We start from the raw sequence: 27,487 nt of genomic DNA, 5'->3' as shown, positions 1-27,487 counted from the left end.
CTACATTGTTACTTTCTCTATCTGTATTCCCTGACCCCCCCCCCTGCCCCCACCCAGCACTACATTGTTACTTTCTCTATCTGTATTCCCCCTGACCCTGCCCCCTGCCCCCCACCCAGCACTACATTGTTACTTTCTCTATCTGTATTCCCTGACCTGCCCCCTGCCCCCTGCCACCCAGCACTACATTGTTACTTTCTCTATCTGTATTCCCTGACCCTGCCCCCTGCCCCCACCCAGCACTACATTGTTACTTTCTCTATCTGTATTCCCTGACCCCTGACCCCCCACCCAGCACTACATTGTTACTTTCTCTATCTGTATTCCCTGCCCCCTGCCACCCACCCAGCACTACATTGTTACTTTCTCTATCTGTATTCCCTGACCCTGCCCCCTGCCACCCACCCAGCACTACATTGTTACTTTCTCTATCTGTATTCCCTGACCCTGCCCCCTGCCCCCACCCAGCACTACATTGTTACTTTCTCTATCTGTATTCCCTGCCCCCTGCCCCCTGCCCCCCACCCAGCCCCACATTGTTACTTTCCATCACTACATTGTTACTTTCTCTATCTGTATTCCCTGCCCCCTGCCCCCTGCCCCCACCCAGCACTACATTGTTACTTTCTCTATCTGTATTCCCTGACCCTGCCCCCTGCCACCCACCCAGCACTACATTGTTACTTTCTCTATCTGTATTCCCTGACCCCTGCCCCCTGCCCCTGCCCCCTGCCCCCCACCCAGCACTACATTGTTACTTTCTCTATCTGTATTCCCTGACCCTGCCCCCTGCCCCCCCCCACCCAGCACTACATTGTTACTTTCTCTATCTGTATTCCCTGCCCCCCTGTATTCCCCTGCCACCCACCCAGCACTACATTGTTACTTTCTCTATCTGTATTCCCTGACCCTGCCCCCCCTGCCACCCACCCAGCACTACATTGTTACTTTCTCTATCTGTATTTCCCTGCCCCCCTGCCCCCTGCCCCCACCCAGCACTACATTGTTACTTTCTCTATCTGTATTCCCCCTGCCCCTGCCCCCACCCCACCATTGCCTCTATCTGTATTCCCCCCTGCCCCCCCCCACCCAGCACTACATTGTTACTTTCTCTATCTGTATTCCCTGACCCTGCCCCCTGCCCCCCACCCAGCACTACATTGTTACTTTCTCTATCTGTATTCCCTGACCCTGCCCCCTGCCCCACCCAGCACTACATTGTTACTTTCTCTATCTGTATTCCCTGCCCCCTGCCCCTGCCCCTGCCCCCCACCCAGCACTACATTGTTACTTTCTCTATCTGTATTCCCTGACCCTGCCCCCTGCCACCCACCCAGCACTACATTGTTACTTTCTCTATCTGTATTCCCTGACCCCCTACTTTCTCTATCCCTGCCCCCCACCCAGCACTACATTGTTACTTTCTCTATCTGTATTCCCCCCTGCCCCCCAGCACCAGCATACATTGTTACTTTCTCTATCTGTATTCCCTGACCCTGCCCCTGCCCCTGCCACCCACCCAGCACTACATTGTTACTTTCTCTATCTGTATTCCCTGACCCTGCCCCCTGCCCCCTGCCCCCCCAGCACTACATTGTTACTTTCTCTATCTGTATTCCCTGACCCTGCCCCCTGCCCCCACCCAGCACTACATTGTTACTTTCTCTATCTGTATTCCCTGACCCTGCCCCCTGCCCCCTGCCCCCACCCAGCACTACATTGTTACTTTCTCTATCTGTATTCCCTGACCCTGCCCCCTGCCCCCACCCACCCAGCACTACATTGTTACTTTCTCTATCTGTATTCCCTGACCCTGCCCCCTGCCCCCCCACCCAGCACTACATTGTTATCTGTATTCCTCTATCTGTATTCCCTGACCCTGACCCCCCTGCCCCCCACCCAGCACTACATTGTTACTTTCTCTATCTGTATTCCCTGACCCTGCCCCTGCCCCCACCCACCCAGCACTACATTGTTACTTTCTCTATCTGTATTCCCTGACCCTGCCCCCTGCCCCCCACCCAGCACTACATTGTTACTTTCTCTATCTGTATTCCCTGACCCTGCCCCCTGCCCCCCACCCAGCACTACATTGTTACTTTCTCTATCTGTATTCCCTGCCCCCTGCCCCTGCCCCCACCCAGCACTACATTGTTACTTTCTCTATCTGTATTCCCTGACCCTGCCCCCTGCCCCCCACCCAGCACTACATTGTTACTTTCTCTATCTGTATTCCCTGCCCCTGCCCCCTGCCCCCACCCAGCACTACATTGTTACTTTCTCTATCTGTATTCCCTGACCCTGCCCCCTGCCCCCCACCCAGCACTACATTGTTACTTTCTCTATCTGTATTCCCTGACCCTGCCCCCTGCCCCTGCCACCCACCCAGCACTACATTGTTACTTTCTCTATCTGTATTCCCTGACCCTGCCCCCTGCCACCCACCCAGCACTACATTGTTACTTTCTCTATCTGTATTCCCTGACCCTGCCCCCTGCCCCCACCCAGCACTACATTGTTACTTTCTCTATCTGTATTCCCTGACCCTGCCCCCTGCCCCCACCCAGCACTACATTGTTACTTTCTCTATCTGTATTTCCCTGCCCCTGCCCCCTGCCCCCACCCAGCACTACATTGTTACTTTCTCTATCTGTATTCCCTGACCCTGCCCCCTGCCCACCCACCCAGCACTACATTGTTACTTTCTCTATCTGTATTCCCCCTGCCCCCTGCCCCCTGCCCCCACCCAGCACTACATTGTTACTTTCTCTATCTGTATTCCCTGACCCTGCCCCCTGCCCCCACCCAGCACTACATTGTTACTTTCTCTATCTGTATTCCCTGACCCTGCCCCCTGACCCCCACCCACCCAGCACTACATTGTTACTTTCTCTATCTGTATTCCCTGACCCTTCCCCCCTGCCCCCACCCAGCACTACATTGTTACTTTCTCTATCTGTATTCCCTGACCCTGCCCCCTGCCACCCCTGCCCCCACCCAGCACTACATTGTTACTTTCTCTATCTGTATTCCCTGACCCTGCCCCCCCCCTGCCCCCCACCCAGCACTACATTGTTACTTTCTCTATCTGTATTCCCTGACCCTGCCCCCTGCCCCCACCCAGCACTACATTGTTACTTTCTCTATCTGTATTCCCTGCCCCCTGCCCCCTGCCCCCACCCAGCACTACATTGTTATCTGTATTCTCTATCTGTATTCCCTTTCTCCCTGCCCCTGCCCCCACCCAGCACTACATTGTTACTTTCTCTATCTGTATTCCCTGCCCCTGCCCCTGCCCCCCACCCAGCACTACATTGTTACTTTCTCTATCTGTATTCCCTGACCCTGCCCCCTGCCCCCCCACCCAGCACTACATTGTTACTTTCTCTATCTGTATTCCCTGACCCTGCCCCCTGCCCCCCCCCACCCAGCACTACATTGTTACTTTCTCTATCTGTATTCCCTGACACTACATTGTTACTTTCTCTATCCCCTGCCACCCACCCAGCACTACATTGTTACTTTCTCTATCTGTATTCCCTGCCCCCTGCCCCTGCCCCCACCCAGCACTACATTGTTACTTTCTCTATCTGTATTCCCTGCCCCTGCCCCCTGCCACCCACCCAGCACTACATTGTTACTTTCTCTATCTGTATTCCCTGACCCTGCCCCTGCCCCCACCCAGCACTACATTGTTACTTTCTCTATCTGTATTCCCTGACCCTGCCCCCCTGCCCCCACCCAGCACTACATTGTTACTTTCTCTATCTGTATTCCCTGACCCTGCCCCCTGCCCCCACCCAGCACTACATTGTTACTTTCTCTATCTGTATTCCCTGACCCTGCCCCCTGCCACCCACCCAGCACTACATTGTTACTTTCTCTATCTGTATTCCCTGACCCTGCCCCTGCCCCCCACCCAGCACTACATTGTTACTTTCTCTATCTGTATTCCCTGCCCCCTGCCCCCTGCCACCCACCCAGCACTACATTGTTACTTTCTCTATCTGATTCCCTGACCCTGCCCCCTGCCACCCACCCAGCACTACATTGTTACTTTCTCTATCTGTATTCCCTGCCCCCTGCCCCCTGCCCCCACCCAGCACTACACATTGTTACTTTCTCTATCTGTATTCCCTGACCCTGACCCCCCCTGCCACCCACCCAGCACTACATTGTTACTTTCTCTATCTGTATTCCCTGACCCTGCCCCCCTGCCCCCACCCAGCACTACATTGTTACTTTCTCTATCTGTATTTCCCTGCCCCCTGCCCCCTGCCCCCACCCAGCACTACATTGTTACTTTCTCTATCTGTATTCCCTGACCCTGCCCCCTGCCCCCACCCAGCACTACATTGTTACTTTTCTATCTGTATTCCCTGACCCTGCCCCTGCCACCCACCCAGCACTACATTGTTACTTCTCTATCTGTATTCCCTGACCCTGCCCCCTGCCCCCACCCAGCACTACATTGTTACTTTCTCTATCTGTATTCCCTGACCCTGCCCCCTGCCCCCACCCACCCAGCACTACATTGTTACTTTCTCTATCTGTATTCCCTGACCCTGCCCCTGCCACCCACCCAGCACTACATTGTTACTTTCTCTATCTGTATTCCCTGCCCCCTGCCCCCTGCCACCCACCCAGCACTACATTGTTACTTTTCTATCTGTATTCCCTGACCCTGCCCCCCCCTGCCACCCACCCAGCACTACATTGTTACTTTCTCTATCTGTACCCACCCAGCACCCTGACCCTGCCCCCCCCCTGCCCCACCCACCCACCCACTACATTGTTACTTTCTCTATCTGTATTCCCTGACCCTGCCCCCTGCCACCCACCCAGCACTACATTGTTACTTTTCTATCTGTATTCCCTGCCCCCTGCCCCCTGCCCCCACCCAGCACTACATTGTTACTTTCTCTATCTGTATTCCCTGACCCTGCCCCTGCCACCCACCCAGCACTACATTGTTACTTTCTCTATCTGTATTCCCTGACCCTGCCCCCTGCCCCCCACCCAGCACTACATTGTTACTTTCTCTATCTGTATTCCCTGACCCTGACCCCCCCTGCCCCCCTGCACCCTGCCTATCTGTATTCCCTGACCCACCCAGCACTACATTGTTACTTTCTCTATCTGTATTCCCTGACCCTGCCCCCCCTGCCCCCCACCCAGCACTACATTGTTACTTTCTCTATCTGTATTCCCTGACCCTGCCCCTGCCCCCACCCAGCACTACATTGTTACTTTCTCTATCTGTATTCCCTGACCCTGCCCCCTGCCCCCCCCACCCAGCACTACATTGTTACTTTCTCTATCTGTATTCCCTGACCCTGCCCCCTGCCCCCACCCAGCACTACATTGTTACTTTCTCTATCTGTATTCCCTGACCCTGCCCCCCCCTGCCCCCCCACCCAGCACTACATTGTTACTTTCTCTATCTGTATTCCCTGCCTGCCCCCTGCCCCCACCCAGCACCTACTTTCCTATCTGTATTCCCTGACCCTGCCCCCCCCCCCACCCACACATTGTTACTTTCTCTATCTGTATTCCCTGACCCTGACCCCCCCTGCCCCCACCCAGCACTACATTGTTACTTTCTCTATCTGTATTCCCTGACCCTGCCCCCTGCCCCCCCACCCAGCACTACATTGTTACTTTCTCTATCTGTATTCCCTGACCCTGCCCCCTGCCCCCCACCCAGCACTACATTGTTACTTTCTCTATCTGTATTCCCTGACCCTGCCCCCTGCCCCTGCCCCCACCCAGCACTACATTGTTACTTTCTCTATCTGTATTCCCTGACCCTGCCCCCTGCCCCCTGCCCCCCACCCAGCACTACATTGTTACTTTCTCTATCTGTATTCCCTGACCCTGCCCCCCCCTGCCCCCCACCCAGCACTACATTGTTACTTTCTCTATCTGTATTCCCTGACCCTGACCCCCCTGCCCCCACCCAGCACTACATTGTTACTTTTCTATCTGTATTCCCTGACCCTGCCCCCTGACCCTGCCCCCACCCACCCAGCACTACATTGTTACTTTCTCTATCTGTATTCCCTGACCCTGCCCCCTGCCCCCCACCCAGCACTACATTGTTACTTTCTCTATCTGTATTCCCTGACCCTGCCCCCCTGCCCCCCCCACCCAGCACTACATTGTTACTTTCTCTATCTGTATTCCCTGACAACCCCCTGCCCCCTGCCCCCACCCAGCACTACATTGTTACTTTCTCTATCTGTATTCCCTGACCCTGCCCCTGCCACCCACCCAGCACTACATTGTTACTTTCTCTATCTGTATTCCCTGACCCTGCCCCCTGCCCCCCCCCCCGCACTACATTGTTACTTTCTCTATCTGTATTCCCTGACCCTGCCCCCCTGCCCCTGCCCCCCACCCAGCACTACATTGTTACTTTCTCTATCTGTATTCCCTGACCCTGCCCCCTGCCCCTGCCCCCCACCCAGCACTACATTGTTACTTTCTCTATCTGTATTCCCTGACCCTGCCCCCTGCCCCCTGCCCCCACCCAGCACTACATTGTTACTTTCTCTATCTGTATTCCCTGACCCTGCCCCCTGCCCCCCACCCAGCACTACATTGTTACTTTCTCTATCTGTATTCCCTGACCCTGCCCCCTGCCACCCACCCAGCACTACATTGTTACTTTCTCTATCTGTATTCCCTGACCCTGCCCCCTGCCCCCACCCAGCACTACATTGTTACTTTCTCTATCTGTATTTCCTGACCCTGCCCCCCACCCACCCAGCACTACATTGTTACTTTCTCTATCTGTATTCCCTGACCCTGCCCCTGCCACCCACCCAGCACTACATTGTTACTTTCTCTATCTGTATTCCCTGACCCTGCCCCCTGCCCCCCACCCAGCACTACATTGTTACTTTCTCTATCTGTATTCCCTGACCCTGCCCCCCCCTGCCACCCACCCAGCACTACATTGTTACTTTCTCTATCTGTATTCCCTGACCCTGCCCCCCCCTGCCCCCACCCAGCACTACATTGTTACTTTCTCTATCTGTATTCCCTGACCCCCCCCCTGCCCCCTGCCCCCACCCAGCACTACATTGTTACTTTCTCTATCTGTATTCCCTGACCCTGCCCCCTGCCCCCACCCAGCACTACATTGTTACTTTCTCTATCTGTATTCCCTGACCCCCTGCCCCCTGCCCCCCACCCAGCACTACATTGTTACTTTCTCTATCTGTATTCCCTGACCCTGCCCCTGCCACCCCCACCCAGCACTACATTGTTACTTTCTCTATCTGTATTCCCTGACCCTGCCCACCCCCCCACCCACCCAGCACTACATTGTTACTTTCTCTATCTGTATTCCCTGACCCTGCCCCCTGCCCCCTGCCCCCACCCAGCACTACATTGTTACTTTCTCTATCTGTATTCCCTGACTGCCCCTGCCCCTGCCCCCACCCAGCACTACATTGTTACTTTCTCTATCTGTATTCCCTAACCCTGCCCCTGCCCCCCCCCACCCAGCACTACATTGTTACTTTCTCTATCTGTATTCCCTGACCCTGCCCCCCCACCCACCCAGCACTACATTGTTACTTTCTCTATCTGTATTCCCTGACCCTGCCCCCTGCCCCCCACCCAGCACTACATTGTTACTTTCTCTATCTGTATTCCCTGACCCTGCCCCCTGCCCCCACCCAGCACTACATTGTTACTTTCTCTATCTGTATTCCCTGACCCTGCCCCCTGCCCCCCACCCAGCACTACATTGTTACTTTCTCTATCTGTATTCCCCTGACCCTGCCCCCTGCCACCCACCCAGCACTACATTGTTACTTTCTCTATCTGTATTCCCTGACCCTGCCCCCTGCCCCTGCCCCCCCACCCAGCACTACATTGTTACTTTCTCTATCTGTATTCTGACCCTGACCCTGCCCCCTGCCACCCACCCAGCACTACATTGTTACTTTCTCTATCTGTATTCCCTGACCCTGCCCCCTGCCCCCCACCCAGCACTACATTGTTACTTTCTCTATCTGTATTCCCTGCCCCCTGCCCCCTGCCACCCACCCAGCACTACATTGTTACTTTCTCTATCTGTATTCCCTGACCCTGCCCCCACCCAGCACTACATTGTTACTTTCTCTATCTGTATTCCCTGACCCTGCCCCCCCCCACCCAGCACTACATTGTTACTTTCTCTATCTGTATTCCCTGACCCTGCCCCCTGCCCCCCCCACCCAGCACTACATTGTTACTTCTCTATCTGTATTCCCTGACCCTGCCCCCCCCCTGCCACCCACCCAGCACTACATTGTTACTTTCTCTATCTGTATTCCCTGACCCTGCCCCTGCCCCTGCCCCCACCCAGCACTACATTGTTACTTTCTCTATCTGTATTCCCTGACCCTGCCCCTGCCCCTGCCACCCACCCAGCACTACATTGTTACTTTCTCTATCTGTATTCCCTGACCCTGCCCCCTGCCCCCACCCAGCACTACATTGTTACTTTCTCTATCTGTATTCCCTGACCCTGCCCCCTGCCCCCCCCCACCCAGCACTACATTGTTACTTTCTCTATCTGTATTCCCTGACCCTGCCCCCTGCCCCCACCCAGCACTACATTGTTACTTTCTCTATCTGTATTCCCTGACCCTGCCCCCTGCCCCCACCCAGCACTACATTGTTACTTTCTCTATCTGTATTCCCTGACCCTGCCCCCTGCCCCCTGCCACCCACCCAGCACTACATTGTTACTTTCTCTATCTGTATTCCCTGACCCTGCCCCTGCCCCCACCCAGCACTACATTGTTACTTTCTCTATCTGTATTCCCTGACCCTGCCCCCTGCCCCCCCCACCCAGCACTACATTGTTACTTTCTCTATCTGTATTCCCTGACCCTGCCCCCTGCCCCCACCCAGCACTACATTGTTACTTTCTCTATCTGTATTCCCTGACCCTGCCCCCCCTGCCCCCACCCAGCACTACATTGTTACTTTCTCTATCTGTATTCCCTGACCCTGCCCCTGCCCCTGCCCCCCACCCAGCACTACATTGTTACTTTCTCTATCTGTATTCCCTGCCCCCTGCCCCCTGCCCCCACCCAGCACTACATTGTTACTTTCTCTATCTGTATTCCCTGACCCTGCCCCCTGCCCCCCCACCCAGCACTACATTGTTACTTTCTCTATCTGTATTCCCTGACCCTGCCCCCTGCCCCCCACCCAGCACTACATTGTTATCTGTTTCTCTATCTGTATTCCCTGCCCCCTGCCCCCTGCCCCCCACCCAGCACTACATTGTTACTTTCTCTATCTGTATTCCCTGACCCTGCCCCCCCTGCCCCCCCCACCCAGCACTACATTGTTACTTTCTCTATCTGTATTCCCTGACCCTGCCCCCTGCCCCCACCCAGCACTACATTGTTACTTTCTCTATCTGTATTCCCTGCCCCCTGCCCCCCCACCCAGCACTACATTGTTACTTTCTATCTGTATTCCCTGACCCTGCCCCCTGCCCCCACCCAGCACTACATTGTTACTTTCTCTATCTGTATTCCCTGACCCTGCCCCCTGCCCCCCCCCACCCAGCACTACATTGTTACTTTCTCTATCTGTATTCCCTGACCCTGCCCCCTGCCCCCACCCAGCACTACATTGTTACTTTCTCTATCTGTATTCCCTGACCCTGCCCCCTGCCACCCACCCAGCACTACATTGTTACTTCTCTATCTGTATTCCTGACCCTGCCCCCTGTCCCCTGCCACCCACCCAGCACTACATTGTTACTTTCTCTATCTGTATTTCCCTGCCCCCTGCCCCCCCACCCAGCACTACATTGTTACTTTCTCTATCTGTATTCCCTGACCCTGCCCCCTGCCACCCACCCAGCACTACATTGTTACTTTCTCTATCTGTATTCCCTGACCCTGCCCCCCCCCACCCAGCACTACATTGTTACTTTCTCTATCTGTATTCCCTGACCCTGACCCTGCCCCTGCCACCCACCCAGCACTACATTGTTACTTTCTCTATCTGTATTCCCTGCCCCTGCCCCCTGCCCCCACCCAGCACTACATTGTTACTTTCTCTATCTGTATTCCCTGACCCTGCCCCCTGCCCCCCACCCAGCACTACATTGTTACTTTCTCTATCTGTATTCCCTGACCCTGCCCCTGCCCCTGCCACCCACCCAGCACTACATTGTTACTTTCTCTATCTGTATTTCCCTGACCCTGCCCCCTGCCACCCACCCAGCACTACATTGTTACTTTCTCTATCTGTATTCCCTGACCCTGCCCCCTGCCACCCACCCAGCACTACATTGTTACTTTCTCTATCTGTATTCCCTGACCCTGACCCTGCCCCCTGCCACCCACCCAGCACTACATTGTTACTTTCTCTATCTGTATTCCCTGACCCTGCCCCCTGCCCCTGCCCCCACCCAGCACTACATTGTTACTTTCTCTATCTGTATTCCCTGACCCTGCCCCCTGCCCCCCACCCAGCACTACATTGTTACTTTCTCTATCTGTATTCCCTGACCCTGCCCCCTGCCCCCTGCCACCCACCCAGCACTACATTGTTACTTTCTCTATCTGTATTCCCTGCCCCCTGCCCCCTGCCCCCACCCAGCACTACATTGTTACTTTCTCTATCTGTATTCCCTGACCCTGCCCCCTGCCCCCACCCAGCACTACATTGTTACTTTCTCTATCTGTATTCCCTGACCCTGCCCCCTGCCCCTGCCCCCACCCAGCACTACATTGTTACTTTCTCTATCTGTATTCCCTGACCCTGCCCCCTGCCACCCACCCAGCACTACATTGTTACTTTCTCTATCTGTATTCCCTGACCCTGCCCCCTGCCCCCCCACCCAGCACTACATTGTTACTTTCTCTATCTGTATTCCCTGACCCCTGCCCCCTGCCACCCACCCAGCACTACATTGTTACTTTCTCTATCTGTATTCCCTGACCCTGCCCCCTGCCCCCACCCAGCACTACATTGTTACTTTCTCTATCTGTATTCCCTGACCCTGCCCCTGCCCCCACCCAGCACTACATTGTTACTTTCTCTATCTGTATTCCCTGACCCTGCCCCCTGCCCCCACCCAGCACTACATTGTTACTTTCTCTATCTGTATTCCCTGACCCTGCCCCCTGCCCCCTGCCACCCACCCAGCACTACATTGTTACTTTCTCTATCTGTATTCCCTGACCCTGCCCCCTGCCCCCCCCCACCCAGCACTACATTGTTACTTTCTCTATCTGTATTCCCTGACCCCCCCTGCCCCTGCCCCCACCCAGCACTACATTGTTACTTTTCTATCTGTATTGACCCTGCCCCCTGACCCTGACCCTGCCCCTGCCCCCACCCAGCACTACATTGTTACTTTCTCTATCTGTATTCCCTGACCCTGCCCCTGCCTGCCCCCACCCAGCACTACATTGTTACTTTCTCTATCTGTATTCCCTGACCCTGCCCCCTGCCCCCACCCAGCACTACATTGTTACTTTCTCTATCTGTATTCCCCCTGACCCTGCCCCCTGCCCCCACCCAGCACTACATTGTTACTTTCTCTATCTGTATTCCCTGACCCTGCCCCCCTGCCCCCACCCAGCACTACATTGTTACTTTCTATCTGTATTCCCTGACCCTGCCCCCTGCCCCCCACCCAGCACTACATTGTTACTTTCTCTATCTGTATTCCCTGACCCTGCCCCTGCCCCCCCTGCCACCCACCCAGCACTACATTGTTACTTTCTCTATCTGTATTCCCTGACCCTGCCCCCTGCCACCCACCCAGCACTACATTGTTACTTTCTCTATCTGTATTCCCTGACCCTGCCCCCTGCCCCCACCCCGCACTACATTGTTACTTTCTCTATTCTGTATTCCCTGACCCTGCCCCCTGCCACCCACCCAGCACTACATTGTTACTTTTCTATCTGTATTCCCTGACCCTGCTCCCCCCTGCCACCCACCCAGCACTACATTGTTACTTTCTCTATCTGTATTCCCTGACCCTGCCCCCTGCCCCCCACCCACCCAGCACTACATTGTTACTTTTCTATCTGTATTCCCTGACCCTGCCCCCTGCCACCCACCCAGCACTACATTGTTACTTTTCTATCTGTATTCCCTGACCCTGCCCCCTGCCCCCCACCCAGCACTACATTGTTACTTTCTCTATCTGTATTCCCTGACCCTGCCCCCTGCCCCCACCCAGCACTACATTGTTACTTTCTCTATCTGTATTCCCTGACCCTGACCCTGCTCCCTGCCACCCACCCAGCACTACATTGTTACTTTCTCTATCTGTATTCCCTGACCCTGCCCCCTGACCCTGCCCCCTGCCACCCACCCAGCACTACATTGTTACTTTCTCTATCTGTATTCCCTGCCCCCTGCCCCCTACCACCCAAAACTACATTGTTACTTTCTCTATCTGTATTCCCTGACCCTGCCCCCTGCCACCCAATACTACATTGTTACTTACTCTATCTGTATTCCCTGCCCCCTGCCCCCTGCCCCCCACCCAGCACTACATTGTAACTTTCTCTATCTGTATTCCCTGACCCTGCTCCCTGACCCCCACCCAGCACTACATTGTTACTTTCTCTATCTGTATTCCCTGACCCTGCCCCCTGCCCCCACCCAGCACTACATTGTTACTTTCTCTATCTGTATTGCCCCCTGCCCCTGCCCCCCACCCAGCACTACATTGTTACTTTTCTATCTGTATTCCCTGCCCCTGCCCCCTGCCCCCACCCAGCACTACATTGTTACTTTCTCTATCTGTATTCCCTGACCCTGCCCCCTGACCCCCACCCAGCACTACATTGTTACTTTCTCTATCTGTATTCCCTGACCCTGCCCCCTGCCCCCACCCAGCACTACATTGTTACTTTCTCTATCTGTATTCCCTCCCTGCCCCCTGCCCCCTGCCCCCACCCAGCACTACATTGTTACTTTCTCTATCTGTATTCCCTGCCCCTGCCCCCTGCCCCCACCCAGCACTACATTGTTACTTTCTCTATCTGTATTCCTGACCCTGCCCCCTGCTGCCCCCTGCCCCCACCCAGCACTACATTGTTACTTTCTATCTGTATTCCCTGACCCCCCTGCCCCCACCCAGCACTACATTGTTACTTTCTCTATCTGTATTCCCCCCTGCCCCCACCCAGCACTACATTGTTACTTTTCTATCTGTATTCCCTGACCCTGCCCCTGCCCCCCCCACCCAGCACTACATTGTTACTTATTCTATCTGTATTCCCTGACCCTGCCCCTGCCCCCTGCCCCCACCCAGCACTACATTGTTACTTTTCTATCTGTATTCCCTGACCCTGCCCCCTGCCCCCCACCCAGCACTACATTGTTACTTTCTCTATCTGTATTCCCTGACCCTGCCCCCTGCCCCCACCCAGCACTACATTGTTACTTTCTATCTGTATTCCCTGCCCCTGCCCCCTGCCCCCACCCAGCACTACATTGTTACTTTCTCTATCTGTATTCCTGACCCTGCCCCCTGCCCCCACCCAGCACTACATTGTTACTTTCTCTATCTGTATTCCCTGCCCCCCCCTGCCCCCTGCCCCCACCCAGCACTACATTGTTACTTTCTCTATCTGTATTCCCTGCCCCTGCCCCCTGCCCCCCACCCAGCACTACATTGTTACTTTCTCTATCTGTATTCCCTGCCCCTGACCCCCCCTGCCACCCACCCAGCACTACATTGTTACTTTCTCTATCTGTATTCCCTGCCCCTGCCCCCTGCCACCCACCCAGCACTACATTGTTACTTTCTCTATCTGTATTCCCTGACCCCCCCCCTGCCACCCACCCAGCACTACATTGTTACTTTCTCTATCTGTATTCCCTGCCCCCTGCCCCCTGCCCCCACCCAGCACTACATTGTTACTTTCTATCTGTATTCCCTGCCCCTATTCCCTGACCCTGCCCCCCCCCCCCCCACCCACCCAGCACTACATTGTTACTTTCTCTATCTGTATTCCCTGACCCTGCCCCCTGCCCCCACCCAGCACTACATTGTTACTTTCTCTATCTGTATTCCCCTGCCCCCTGCCCCCACCCAGCACTACATTGTTACTTTTCTATCTGTATTCCCTGACCCTGCCCTGCCCCCACCCAGCACTACATTGTTACTTTCTCTATCTGTATTCCTGACCCCCCCCTGCACTGCCCCCTGCACTACATTGTTACTTTTCAGCATCTGTATTCCCTGACCCTGCCCCCCCTGCCCCACCCAGCACTACATTGTTACTTTCTATCTGTATTCCTGACCCTGACCCTGCCCCCTGCCACCCACCCAGCACTACATTGTTACTTTCTATCTGTATTCCCTGACCCTGCCCCCTGCCACCCACCCAGCACCCTGCCAGCCACCCAGCACTACATTGTTACTTCCTCTATCTGTATTCCCTGACCCTGCCCCCTGCCACCCACCCAGCACTACATTGTTACTTTCTCTATCTGTATTCCCTGACCCTGCCCCCTGCCCTGCCCCCACCCAGCACCACATTGTTACTTTCTCTATATGTATTCCCTGACCCTGCCCCCTGCCCCCTGCCACCCACCCAGCACTACATTGTTACTTTCTCTATCTGTATTCCCTAACCCTGCCCCCTGCCCCCCACCCAGCACTACATTGTTACTTTCTCTATCTGTATTCCCTGACCCTGCCCCCTGCCCCTGCCCCCACCCAGCACTACATTGTTACTTTCTCTATCTGTATTCCCTGACCCTGCCCCCTGACCCTGCCCCCTGCCACCCACCCAGCACTACATTGTTACTTCCTCTATCTGTATTCCCTGACCCTGACCCTGCCCCCTGCCACCCACCCAGCACTACATTGTAACTTTCACTATCTGTATTCCCTGACCCTGCCCCCTGCCCCCACCCAGCACTACATTGTTACTTACTCTATCTGTATTCCCTGCCCCTGCCCCTGCCACCCACCCAGCACTACATTGTTACTTTTCTATCTGTATTCCCTGCCCCCTGCCCCCTGCCCCCACCCAGCACTACATTGTAACTTTTCTATCTGTATTCCCTGACCCTGCCCCCTGCCCCCACCCAGCACTACATTGTTACTTTCTCTATCTGTATTCCCTGACCCTGCCCCCTGACCCTGCCCCCTGCCACCCACCCAGCACTACATTGTTACTTTCTCTATCTGTATTCCCTGACCCTGCCCCCTGCCACCCACCCAGCACTACATTGTTACTTTCTCTATCTGTATTCCCTGACCCTGCCCCCTGCCACCCACCCAGCACTACATTGTTACTTGCTCTATCTGTATTCCCTAACCCTGCCCCCTGCCCCCTGCCCCCCACCCAGCACCACATTGTTACTTTCTCTATCTGTATTCCCTGCCCCTGCCCCCTGCCCCCTGCCCCCACCCAGCACCACATTGTTACTTTCTCTATCTGTATTCCCTGACCCTGCCCCCTGCCCCCCACCCAGCACTGAGAAAGTAACCCTGCCTGCCCCCTGCCACCCAGCACTACATTGATAGAGAAAGTAACAATCTGTATTCCCTGACCCTGCCCCCTGCCCCCACCCAGCACTACATTGTTACTTTTTCTATCTGTATTCCCTGACCCTGACCCTGCTCCCTGCCACCCACCCAGCACTACATTGTTACTTTCTCTATCTGTATTCCCGGACCCTGCCCCCTGACCCTGCCCCCTGCCACCCACCCAGCACTACAGTGTTACTTTCTCTATCTGTATTCCCTGACCCTGCCCCCTGCCACCCACCCAGCACTACATTGTTACTTTCTCTATCTGTATTCCCTGACCCTGCCCCCTACCACCCACCCAGCACTACATTGTTACTTTCTCTATCTGTATTCCCTAACCCTGCCCCCACCCAGCACCACATTGTTACTTTCTCTATCTGTATTCCCTGACCCTGCCCCCTGCCCCTGCCCCCACCCAGTACCACATTGTTACTTTCTCTATCTGTATTCCCTGACCCTGTCCCCTGCCCCCCACCCAGCACTACATTGTTACTTTTCTATCTGTATTCCCTGACCCTGCCCCCTGACCCCTGCCACCCAGCACCACATTGTTACTTTCTCTATCTGTATTCCCTGACCCTGCCCCCTGCCACCCAGCACCACATTGTTACTTTCTCTATCTGTATTCCCTGACCCTGCCCCCTGCCCCCACCCAATACTACATTGTTACTTTCTCTATCTGTATTCCCTGCCCCTGCCCCCACCCAGAACTACATTGTTACTTTCTCTATCTGTATTCCCTGCCCCCTGCCCCCTGCCACCCAGCACCACATTGTTACTCTCTCTATCTGTATTCCCTGACCCTGCCCCCTGCCACCCACTCAATACTACATTGTTACTTTCTCTATCTGTATTCCCTGCCCCCTGCCACCCAGCACCACATTGTTACTTTCTCTATCTGTATTCCCTAGCCCTGCCCCCTGCCACCCACCCAATACTACATTGTTACTTTCTCTATCTGTATTCCCTGCCCCCTGCCCCCTGCCACCCAGCACCCCATTGTTACTTTCTCTATCTGTATTCCCTGACCCTGCCCCCTGCCCCCCACCCAGCACTACATTGTTAATTTCTCTATCTGTATTCCCTGCCCCCTGCCCCCCCCACCCAGAACTACATTGTTACTTTCTCTATCTGTATTCCCTGCCCCCTGCCACCCAGCACCACATTGTTACTTTCTCTATCTGTATTCCCTAACCCTGCCCCCTGCCTCCCACCCAGCACTGCATTGTTACTCTATCTGTATTCCCTGACCCTGCCCCCTGCCCCCTGCCACCCAGCACTACATTGTTACTTTCTCTATCTGTATTCCCTGACCCTGCCCCCTGCCACCCACCCAGCACTACATTGTTACTTTCTCTATCTGTATTCCCTGACCCTGCCCCCTGCCACCCACCCAGCACTACATTGTTACTTTCTCTATCTGTATTCCCTAACCCTGCCCCCTGACCCCCACCCACCCAGCACTGCATTGTTACTTACTCTATCTGTATTCCCTGACCCTGCCCCCTGCCACCAACCCAGCACTGCATTGTTACCCTCTCTATCTGTATTCCCTGACCCTGCCCCCTTCCCCCACCCAGCACTACATTGTTACTTTCTCTATCTGTATTCCCTGCCCCCTGCCCCCTGCCACCCAGCACTACATTGTTACTTTCTCTATCTGTATTCCCTGCCCCTGCCCCTGCCCCCCCTGCCACCCAGCACCACATTGTTACTTTCTCTATCTGTATTCCCTGCCCCTGCCCCCTGCCCCCCTGCCACCACATTGTTACTTTCTCTATCTGTATTCCCTGACCCTGCCCCCTGCCCCTGCCCCCTGCCCCCCACCCAGCACTACATTGTTACTTTCTCTATCTGTATTCCCTGACCCTGCCCCTGCCACCCAGCACTACATTGTTACTTTCTCTATCTGTATTCCCTGCCCCTGCCCCCTGCCCCCTGCCACCCAGCACTACATTGTTACTTTCTCTATCTGTATTCCCTGCCCCCTGCCCCCTGCCACCCAGCAGCACATTGTTACTTCTCTATCTGTATTCCCTGACCCTGCCCCCTGCCACCCAGCACCACATTGTTACCCTCTCTATCTGTATTCCCTAACCCTGCCCCCTGCCCCCCACCCAGCACTGCATTGTTACTTTCTCTATCTGTATTCCCTGACCCTGCCCCCTGCCCCCACCCAGCACTGCATTGTAACTTTCTCTATCTTTATTCCCTGACCCTGCCCCCTGCCCCCACACCCAGCACTGCATTGTTACTTTCTCTATCTGTATTCCCTGCCCCCTGCCACCCACTCGGGCACTACATTGTTACTTACTCTATCTGTATTCCCTGCCCCCTGCCCCCTGCCCCCCACCCAGCACTACATTGTAACTTTCTCTATCTGTATTCCCTGACCCTGCTCCCTGACCCCCACCCAGCACTACATTGTTACTTTCTCTATCTGTATTCCCTGACCCTGCCCCCTGCCCCCCACCCAGCACTGCATTGTTACTTTCTCTATCTGTATTCCCTGCCCCCTGCCCCCACCCAGCACTACATTGTTACTTGCTCTATCTGTATTCCCTGCCCCCTGCCACCCACCCAGCACTACATTGTTACTTTCTCTATCTGTATTCCCTGCCCCCTGCCCCCTGCCACCCAGCACCACATTGTAACTTTCTCTATCTGTATTCCCTAACCCTGCCCCCTGCCCCCACCCAGCACTGCATTGTTACTTTCTCTATCTGTATTCCCTGCACCCTGCCCCCTGCCCCCTGCCCCCACCCAGCACTACATTGTTACTTTCTCTATCTGTATTCCCTGACCCTGCCCCCTGCCCCCTGCCACCCAGCACCACATTGTTACTTTCTCTATCTGTATTCCCTGACCCTCCCCCTGCCCCCACCCAGCACTGCATTGTTACTTTCTCTATCTGTATTCCCTGACCCTGCCCCCTGCCACCCAGCACCACATTGTTACTTTCTCTATCTGTATTCCCTGACCCTGCCCCCTGCCCCCACGCAGCACTACATTGTTACTTTCTCTATCTGTATTCCCTGACCCTGCCCCCTGCCACCCACCCAGCACTACATTGTTACTCCTCTATCTGTATTCCCTGCCCCCTGCCCCCTGCCACCCAGCACTACATTGTTACTTTCTCTATCTGTATTCCCTGACCCTGCCCTGCTGCCCCCCCCCTGCCACCCACCCAGCACTACATTGTTACTTTCTCTATCTGTATTCCCTGACCCTGCCCCCTGCCAGCCACCCAGCACTACATTGTTACTGTCTCTATCTGTATTCCCTGACCCTGCCCCCTGCCACCCAGCACCACATTGTTACTTTCTCTATCTGTATTCCCTGACCCTGCCCCCTGCCCCCTGCCCCCACCCAGCACCACATTGTTACTTCTCTATCTGTATTCCCTGCCCCTGCCCCCTGCCCCCTGCCACCCAATAATACATTGTTACTTTCTCTATCTGTATTCCCTGACCCCTGCCCCCTGCCACCCAGCACCACATTGTTACTTTATCTGTCTGTATTTCCTGCCCCCTGCCCCCTGCCACCCAGCACCACATTGTTACTTTCTCTATCTGTATTCCCTGACCCTGCCCCCTGCCACCCAGCACAACATTGTTACTTTCTCTATCTGTATTCCCTGCCCCCTGCCCCCCACCCAATACTACATTGTTACTTTCTCTATCTGTATTCCCTGCCCCCTGCCCCCACCCAGAACTACATTGTTACTTTCTCTATCTGTATTCCCTGCCCCCTGCCACCCAGCACCACATTGTTACTTTCTCTATCTGTATTCCCTAACCCTGCCCCCTGCCCCCCACCCAATACTACATTGTTACTTGCTCTATCTGTATTCCCTGCCCCTGCCCCCACCCAGAACTACATTGTTACTTTCTCTATCTGTATTCCCTGACCCTGCCCCCTGCCCCCTGCCCCTGCCCCCTGCCCCCTGCCACCCAGCACCACATTGTTACTTTCTCTATCTGTATTCCCTGACCCTGCCCCCTGCCCCCCACCCAGCACTACATTGTTACTTTCTCTATCTGTATTCCCTGACCCTGCCCCCTGCCCCCCACCCAGCACTGCATTGTTACTTTCTCTATCTGTATTCCCTGACCCTGCCCCCTGCCCCCACCCAGCACTACATTGTTACTTTCTCTATCTGTATTCCCTGACCCTGCCCCCTGCCCCCCACCCAGCACTGCATTGTTACTTTCTCTATCTGTATTCCCTGACCATGAGCTAAAATAAAAAATCCCAGACATTTTCCAGATAACATTTTTCTCTCTTTGAGGGAGCGTGCAATTGGCATGCTGACTGCAGGAATGTCCACCAGAGCTGTTGCCAGAGAATTTCATGTTCATTTCTCTACCATAAGCCACCTCCAATGTCATTTTAGATTATTTGGCAGTATGTCCAACCGGCCTCACAACCACAGACCACGTGTAACCATGCCAGCCCTCCACATCCAGTTTCTTCACCTGCGGGGTCATCTGAGACCAAAGTGGGTGGGCCTATAGCCTCCCAGGTCCACCCATGGCTGCGCCCCTGCCCAGTCATGGGAAATCCATACATTAGGGCCTATTGAATACATTTTTATTGACTGATTTCTTTATATGAACTGTAACTCAGTAAAATCATTGAAATTGTTGCATTTTGCATTTATATTTGACGAATGTGTCATAGACACAGCCAATGAGTTTTCTACTTGACAAGCCCCTTGTAAGAACACCTCCAACTAAAGAAGTGGGCTTGGGTTGAGATTAAACGCCAAAAGTAGACAGGGAGTCTTCAGTGTGTCGAGAGGAACACAAGCTGATGTCGAACATTTCAAACACCCGTAAAAGGTTTTATTACTGCAATTTGGCACAAAGAGGAGATATTCATTCAGGTAAAGAATTGGAAGTGATCTCCACTTCATGTTCACATTGTGAACTCTCTTTCACAATACCTTGAATGGAATCATATTTCTGTTTAACACTGGGCTACTAAAGAAGAGATGCTTTTCATATATTACCACATTGTTTTATTACTTTGGGGCTCAGTAGAGCTTTAAGGGGCAGTGCAGTTACACATTTGATTGTACATTTTTGTAATGATATTTCCACACTATGAGGTCGAAATAACACTCAGAAACTGTGAAAATTATGATAATGCCCTTGTTGTCTAAGAGCTGTTTGAATGAAAAATCCTGGAATTTCAACCTGTGGGATGGAGTTTTTGACCCAAATCATGAAATCCCAATCTTACCAATGACCAGTCATCTGATATATGTATCATATTATATATGCATGTTATTTGCATAAGTATCCTCCTACTTTGAATGGGTAAGTGGGTTTTGACTAAATGGGATACAGCATTTGTCAGATTGGACTTTTCGCAGCAGGTTAGGAGAATTAATGTAGCAGGTTAGGTGAAATAGGTCCCTTCTAGGGTAAGCTGGGTAGGCTCTAGCTGTGTATGTATATATATTTCAATTTGTATCAACACACCAACACGATCAGACAGAGCATTTCAATGGCAAAGGAGGCTCATGGAAATAAATGATAAAAAATGTATTTGGAGTTATTTTCATTAAATAAAAACACACAGTGATGTATTAGTCATACAGTGTTGATTTAAAAATACAGTAATGATTTTTTTTTTTTTATCTAAAATGTAAAGACTGCATGGGGGCTTTAAGAGCTAACTTTTACATAGCTGTCATAAATAGAAATTAATTGGCATCTAAATGGCATAATTTGTTTCGTTTGAAAGAACTCCTCTGGGATATTGGGATGCTAGCTAACATCTCAGGACTGGGGTTGACTGGGTACATGCTTTGCTGCTTGGACATACTCTATCCAGCTCTGATCAATATGATTGAATGGGAAGAAGCAACCTGTAGCGTTGTATTGTACTACACTGTACAAAGTAAGGGATGGGCTTGGATGTTTCAGGATGCCTGGGACTATGTTCGTTGTTTACCAGCAGGTAAGGTGAGGTATGCAGTGGTTGGCAGGGCTTGAGACCCATGGTGTACGTGCAGATGAGGAACACACTGAAGGAACAGTGGCTGCTGTTTTTTTAACACAACACAGGCAGAAACCCCCTTGCTTGCTCCCTCCATCTGAACAATCTCACATTTCTACAATTGTGTTATTTATGGGGTGCCAGGCATATGACTGCATAAGATAAAATAAAAAAATAAAAAACAAAGCCACAGGTTTCTTCCGCCAATCCTCCTCCGTAGCAGCAATTACGCTGACTCACGCTGTGTCAAACTGGCCTACGAATCCCCCCCACCACCTCCTCTTCCCCCCTCAGCTACAAAAAATAACAATCCTTCAGAGCAAATAACTGTTACAACAATAGAATGGTGAAACAATGCTTGGCAGAGGCTGTTTACACAGAGTAGATAAGGCCTTGATGCTCCTCCTGGGGGAGACCTAGTAGGATCTGATAAGGGCCCTCCGACAACGCCCTCATAGGGATTAGCAGGGGATGAGGGGTGGGTAGGGGGGAGGAAGGGTCGAGGAAAGCCTCCAAGCCCTGGACCGGGCCAGACATGTCGCGTCTTGATTGATGGGCCGTGGGCCGCTGACAGCTGGGAAACACAGTGTCCGTTCAAAGCAAGATAAACAGGGTTGTGGAGTTCAGTTTATACATCCCAACACCTTACCACAGTATGCACTTTGTGTACTGTAGTAGGTTCTTCTGTTTACCGAACAGCACAGCCACATCTCTAATAAATCAGGATTTATTAGGATTGTTTTTGTAGCTATTTTACTCACGTATGGCACTGTCCTCAGGTGGTATAGATAAGAGCGTTATTTGGGCCTATGCTTAGCACATTTCCCTCTTCCTTTTTGCTCCCCAAAGTTCCAAACAACAATGGCCAGCCAGGCCAGATCTCAGCTAGCTAGCGTGGGAGATGGTCCCTGCTGTAGTCACCCAGCTGGGTCTTGGACTGAGGAGGTGCTGACCACACACCACTTACCTAAGAATTATACTGAACAAAAATATAAACGCAACATGCAACAATTTCTAAGATTGTACTCAGTTACAGTTCATATGATGAAATCAGTCAATTGAAATAAATGGATTAGACCCTAACACAGATACAGATTCCAGGGAGTGTTCACCGAGCATGCACAGAACAGCTGGCACCCATATTCATTTTCAACCTCTCCTTGTCCCAGTCTGTAATCCCCACATGTTTAAGATGATCACCATCCTTCCTGTCCCCAAGAACTCTAAGGCTTCATGTCACAATGACTACCGCCCTGTAGTACTCACTTCTGTAATCATGAACAGTAGTGGAGAAGGTGGAAAGTTTTAAGTTCCTCGGCGTACATATAACGGACAAACTGAAATGGTCAACCCACACAGACAGCGTGGAGAAGAAGGCGCAACAGTGCCTCTTTAACCTCAGGAGGCTGAAGAAATTTGGCTTGTCACCAAAAACCCTCACAAACCTCTACAGATGCACAATCGAGAGCATCCTGTTGGGCTGTATCACAGCCTGGTCCGGCAACTGCTCCGCCCACAACCGTAAGGCTCTCCAGAGGGTAGTGAGGTCTGCACAACGCATCACCGGGGCAAACTATCTGCCCTCCAGGACACCCACACCACCCGATGTCACAGGAAGGCCAAAAAGATCATCAAGGACAACAACCACCCGAGCCACTACCTGTTCACCCCGCTATCATCCAGAAGGCGAGGTCAGTACAGGTGCATCAAAGCAGGGACCGAGACTGAAAAACAGCTTCTATCTCAAGGCCACCAGACTGTTAAACAGCCATCACTAACATTGAGTGGCTGTCACGACTTCCACCGAAGTTGTTCCCTGTCCTTGTTCGGGCGGCGTTTGGCGGTCGACGTCACCGGCTTTCTAGCTGCCACTGATCCATGTTTCATTTTTCCTTTTGTTTTGTCTGTTTACACACCTGGTTCCCATCTCATAATTATGTTCCTTATTTAACCCTCTGGCTTCCCTTTCTGTTTTGTGCGTGATTGTCTTTCGTGTGTTGGAGTTGGAGTCCTGTTTTGTCCTTGTTTTGTAACGGGATTTCTGTTCCGTTCTTGGATTGAGTAAATACAGTGTTTTACTCTTCCCTGTGTCCTGCGCCTGACTCCTTCGCTCTCTTCTACATAGACTCTGACAGTGGCTGCTGCCAACATACTGACTCAAATCTATAGCCACATTCAAAATTGGATGTACTAAATGTATCACTAGTCACTTTAAACAATGCCACTATATATAATGTTTACATACCCTACATTACTCATCTCATATGTATATACTGTACTCTATACCATCTACTGCATCTTGCCTATGCCGTTCGGCCATCGCTCATCCATATATTTATATGTACATATTATATTAATTACTTTACACTTGTGTATAAAAGGTAATTGTTGTGAAATTGTTAGATTACTTATTAGATATTACTGCATGGTCAGAACTAGAAGCACAAGCATTTCGCTACACTCACATTAACATCTGCTAACCATGTGTATGTGACCAATAAAATTTGATTTGATTTGATTTACGAAGTGTTATGAGAGGCTGGTTATGGCACACACTAACTCCACCATCATACCAGACACCCGAGACCCACTCCAATTTGCATACCGCCCCAACAGATCCATAGATGACGCAATCTCAATTGCTCTTCACACTGCCTTCACCCACCTAGATAAGATACTGTACCTATGTGAAAATGCTGTTCATAGACTACAGCTCAGTGTTCAACACCATTGTCCCCTCCAAGCTCATCACCAAGCTTTGGACTCTGGGTCTGAGCACCTCCCTCTACAACTGGATCCTGGACGTCAATACAGGGGTGTGTGTTTAGTCCACTCCTATACACCCTGTTCACCTAGGACTGCGTGGCCACACATGACCAACACCATCATCAACTTTGCTGACAACACGATGGTGGTAGGCCTGATTACTGGCGACGATGAGTCAGCCTACAGGGAGGAGGTTAGTGACCAGGCAGAGTAGTGCCAGATCAACAGCGTCTCCCTCAACATCAGTAAGACCAAGGAGCTGATCGTGGACTACAAGGGGGGGAGAACTGCAGTGGAGTAGGTCAAGAGTAGGTCAAGAGTGTCCAAATCACTAAAGACTTAAAATGGTCCGAACACACACACACAGTAGTGAAGAAAGTGTGACAGCGCCTCTTCCCCCTCAGGTGGTTGACAAAGTTCAAAGCTGTACCATTGAGAGCATCTTGTCTGGCTTTATCACTGCGTGGTATGGAAATAGCACCACCCTCGATCTCATGGCGCTACAGAAGGTGGTGCAGACAGCCCAGTACATCATTGTGGCCGAGCTCCCTTCCATCCCAGACATCTATATCAGGTGATGTGGTAGGAAGGTCCGGAAAATCGTTAAAGACTTCAACCACCCAAGCCATAGACTATTCTCTGTGCTTCCACAAGCGGTACCGGTACATCAACTCTGGTACCAACAGGCTCTTGAACAGCTTCTATCCCCAAGCAATAAGACTGATAAATAGCTAACACAATAGCTACACAGGCTATCTGAGTTAGCATTGTATCTTTATTGACCTATTTGTATTTTTGCACTGTATCTTTGCACACAGAGAGGGCCATACACACTCATAAACACTAACTCCATCATCAGCTCACTCACACATACGTTTATACTGACTCTACACCCACTCACATACAAGCTGCTGCTACTCTGTTCATCATACATCCTGTTGCCTAGTCATCTTACCCCTATACCTTTCTACCTCTATCACTCCAGTATCCCTGCACATTCTGAATATAGCATTGGATCTGACCCTGTATATAGTATGCTTACTTGCTTATTGTGTTCTTCATATTTCTTTTTATTTCTTGTGTGTTTTTCTAGTATTACATTGTTATTGATCATTGCATTGCTGGGTTTTGAGTTTGAATTTCACTGTACTTGTGCATGTGACATTAAAAACATGAAACTTGATATGCATCTGTTGGTGACAGATACCTTTAAAAAAAGGTTGGGGCGTGGATCCGAAAACCAGTCAGTATCTGGTGTGACCACCATTTGCCTCATGCAGTGCTAAATAACTCCTTCGCATAGAGTTGATCAGGCTGTTGATTGTAACCTGTGGAATGTTGTCCCTCTCCTCTCCAATGGCTGTGCAAAGTTGCTGGATATTGGCGGGAACTGGAACACGCTGTCGTACACGTTAATCCAGAGCATCCTAAAAATGCTCAATGGGTGACATGTCTGGTGAGTATGCAGACCATAGAAGAACTGGGACACTTTCAGCTTCCAGAAATTGTGTACAGATCCTTGCGACATGGGGTTGTGCATTATCATGCTGAAACATGCATTTGCAATTGTGTTTGTTGTCCGTAGCTTAAGCCTGCCCATACCATAACACCACCGCTACCATGGGGCACTCTGTTCACAACATTGACATCAGTAAACCGCTCCCCCACACGACGCCATACACGTGGTTTGCGGTTGTGAGGCCGGTTGGACGCACTGCCAAATTCTCTAACACAATGTTGGAGGAGGCTTATGGTAGAGAAATTAACATTAAATGATCTGGCAACAGCTCTGGTTGACATTCCTGCAGTCAGCTTGCCAATTACATGCACACTGAAAACTTGAGATATCTGTGGCATTTTCTTGTGTGACAAAACTGCACATTTTAGTGTGGCATTTTATTGACTCCAGCACAAGGTGCGTAATGATAATACTGTTTAATCAGCTTCTTGATATGCAACATCTGCCAGGTGGATGTATTATCTTGGCAAATGAGATATGCTCACTAACAGGGATGTAAACAAATGTGTGCACAAAATCTGTGAGAAATACACTTTTTGTGTGTATGGAAAATCTCAGGGATCGTTTTTTTCAGCTTATGAAAAATGTTGCGTTTATATTTTTTCAGTATAGTATATTGCTGTTGATGTTAGGACATTGGATAAAGGTGTCCACTCAAAAAAAGATCTGCACAAAAAACATGAAGAAAAAATGGCCAAGCACTATATTGACAGTTACCTATCAAGGAAATACAGTAAGATCATGTGGGACTACCTAACCATGATATATTGAGGAACGAAACACCTCTTCACACACTGTAAACAAACAGTACACTAGAATAACACTATAGACCTGCTAAAATCCCTGTCTCCCTGCCATGGACCAATCAGTCAGTCAGTCAGTCAGACAGTCACCCAGGTATAGCAGACACCCAGGATTACTGCAACAACCTGACAGCAATTTAGAGAAATTAAGCTTTTCTCTCTTTTTCTTTCTTTTCAGTTGTTAGGGAGCGCAGGAGGGATAGGAGTTGGCGGAGTAGACTAGACGGATGAGTCTGTAGCCAGCGTGGCGCGGTGTAGCACGGGGTGTAGCAGAGCGTGTTGGCCTGACAACGCCTCACTCAACAAGAGGCCAGCTTTATCAACACCCCTCATCTGCAGACAAAACAAACTGTTCCTGACAATCTCCACACTGTTCCCAAGTAGCTCCCCAGACATACAACACAACACCACCCTTCTCCTCTCAGCTCGGAATATTCCCAAGACCATATGGCTGAGTTGGTTGGAGGGAACATTAAAGATGTGTTATCTCCCTTGGGCCATATTGTACGTGTTTAATGTGAAACGCTTTGGGTAAAAGCATCTGCCAAATGATGTAAATAGATTCCAAATGAGGAGAGAAAGATTCCTGCCCCAAATAGTCAGGTCGATGTACCTTTACATGCTCTAAAGTTAAATGATAGAAACAGTTGGTCTCCATACAGTGAGTTGAACAGCATACTTGGTATAGATGTGCATGTTTAGGATGATGTGTTTCAGTGTTGAGCCATGTCCCTGATATGCACCAGCCTTGACAAGGCACATCGTCTATTTTTCCACTCAGAATGTCAGTTAGCTCAGTTGCATGGTTCCATAGTTCTGCATGGCACACTCTTTATTTGTTCTGCAGCT

The 27,487-nt window shown here is 51.8% G+C and overlaps 1 protein-coding gene across 3 annotated transcripts in view; it reads right to left on the bottom strand.

Annotated features, from left to right (window-relative positions):
- The window catches only part of LOC115132284 (signal peptide, CUB and EGF-like domain-containing protein 3), a 143,307-nt gene that overhangs the window by 25,067 nt on the left and 90,753 nt on the right, over nucleotides 1-27,487 (bottom strand). The gene's annotated exons all lie outside the window — the stretch shown is intronic.

The sequence above is a fragment of the Oncorhynchus nerka genome, linkage group LG7 (genome assembly GCF_034236695.1).
Source record: "Oncorhynchus nerka isolate Pitt River linkage group LG7, Oner_Uvic_2.0, whole genome shotgun sequence".
Classification (NCBI taxonomy): domain Eukaryota; kingdom Metazoa; phylum Chordata; class Actinopteri; order Salmoniformes; family Salmonidae; genus Oncorhynchus; species Oncorhynchus nerka.
Note: the sequence above shows the minus strand (reverse complement) of the source record. Positions and strands in the feature narration are given on the sequence as shown.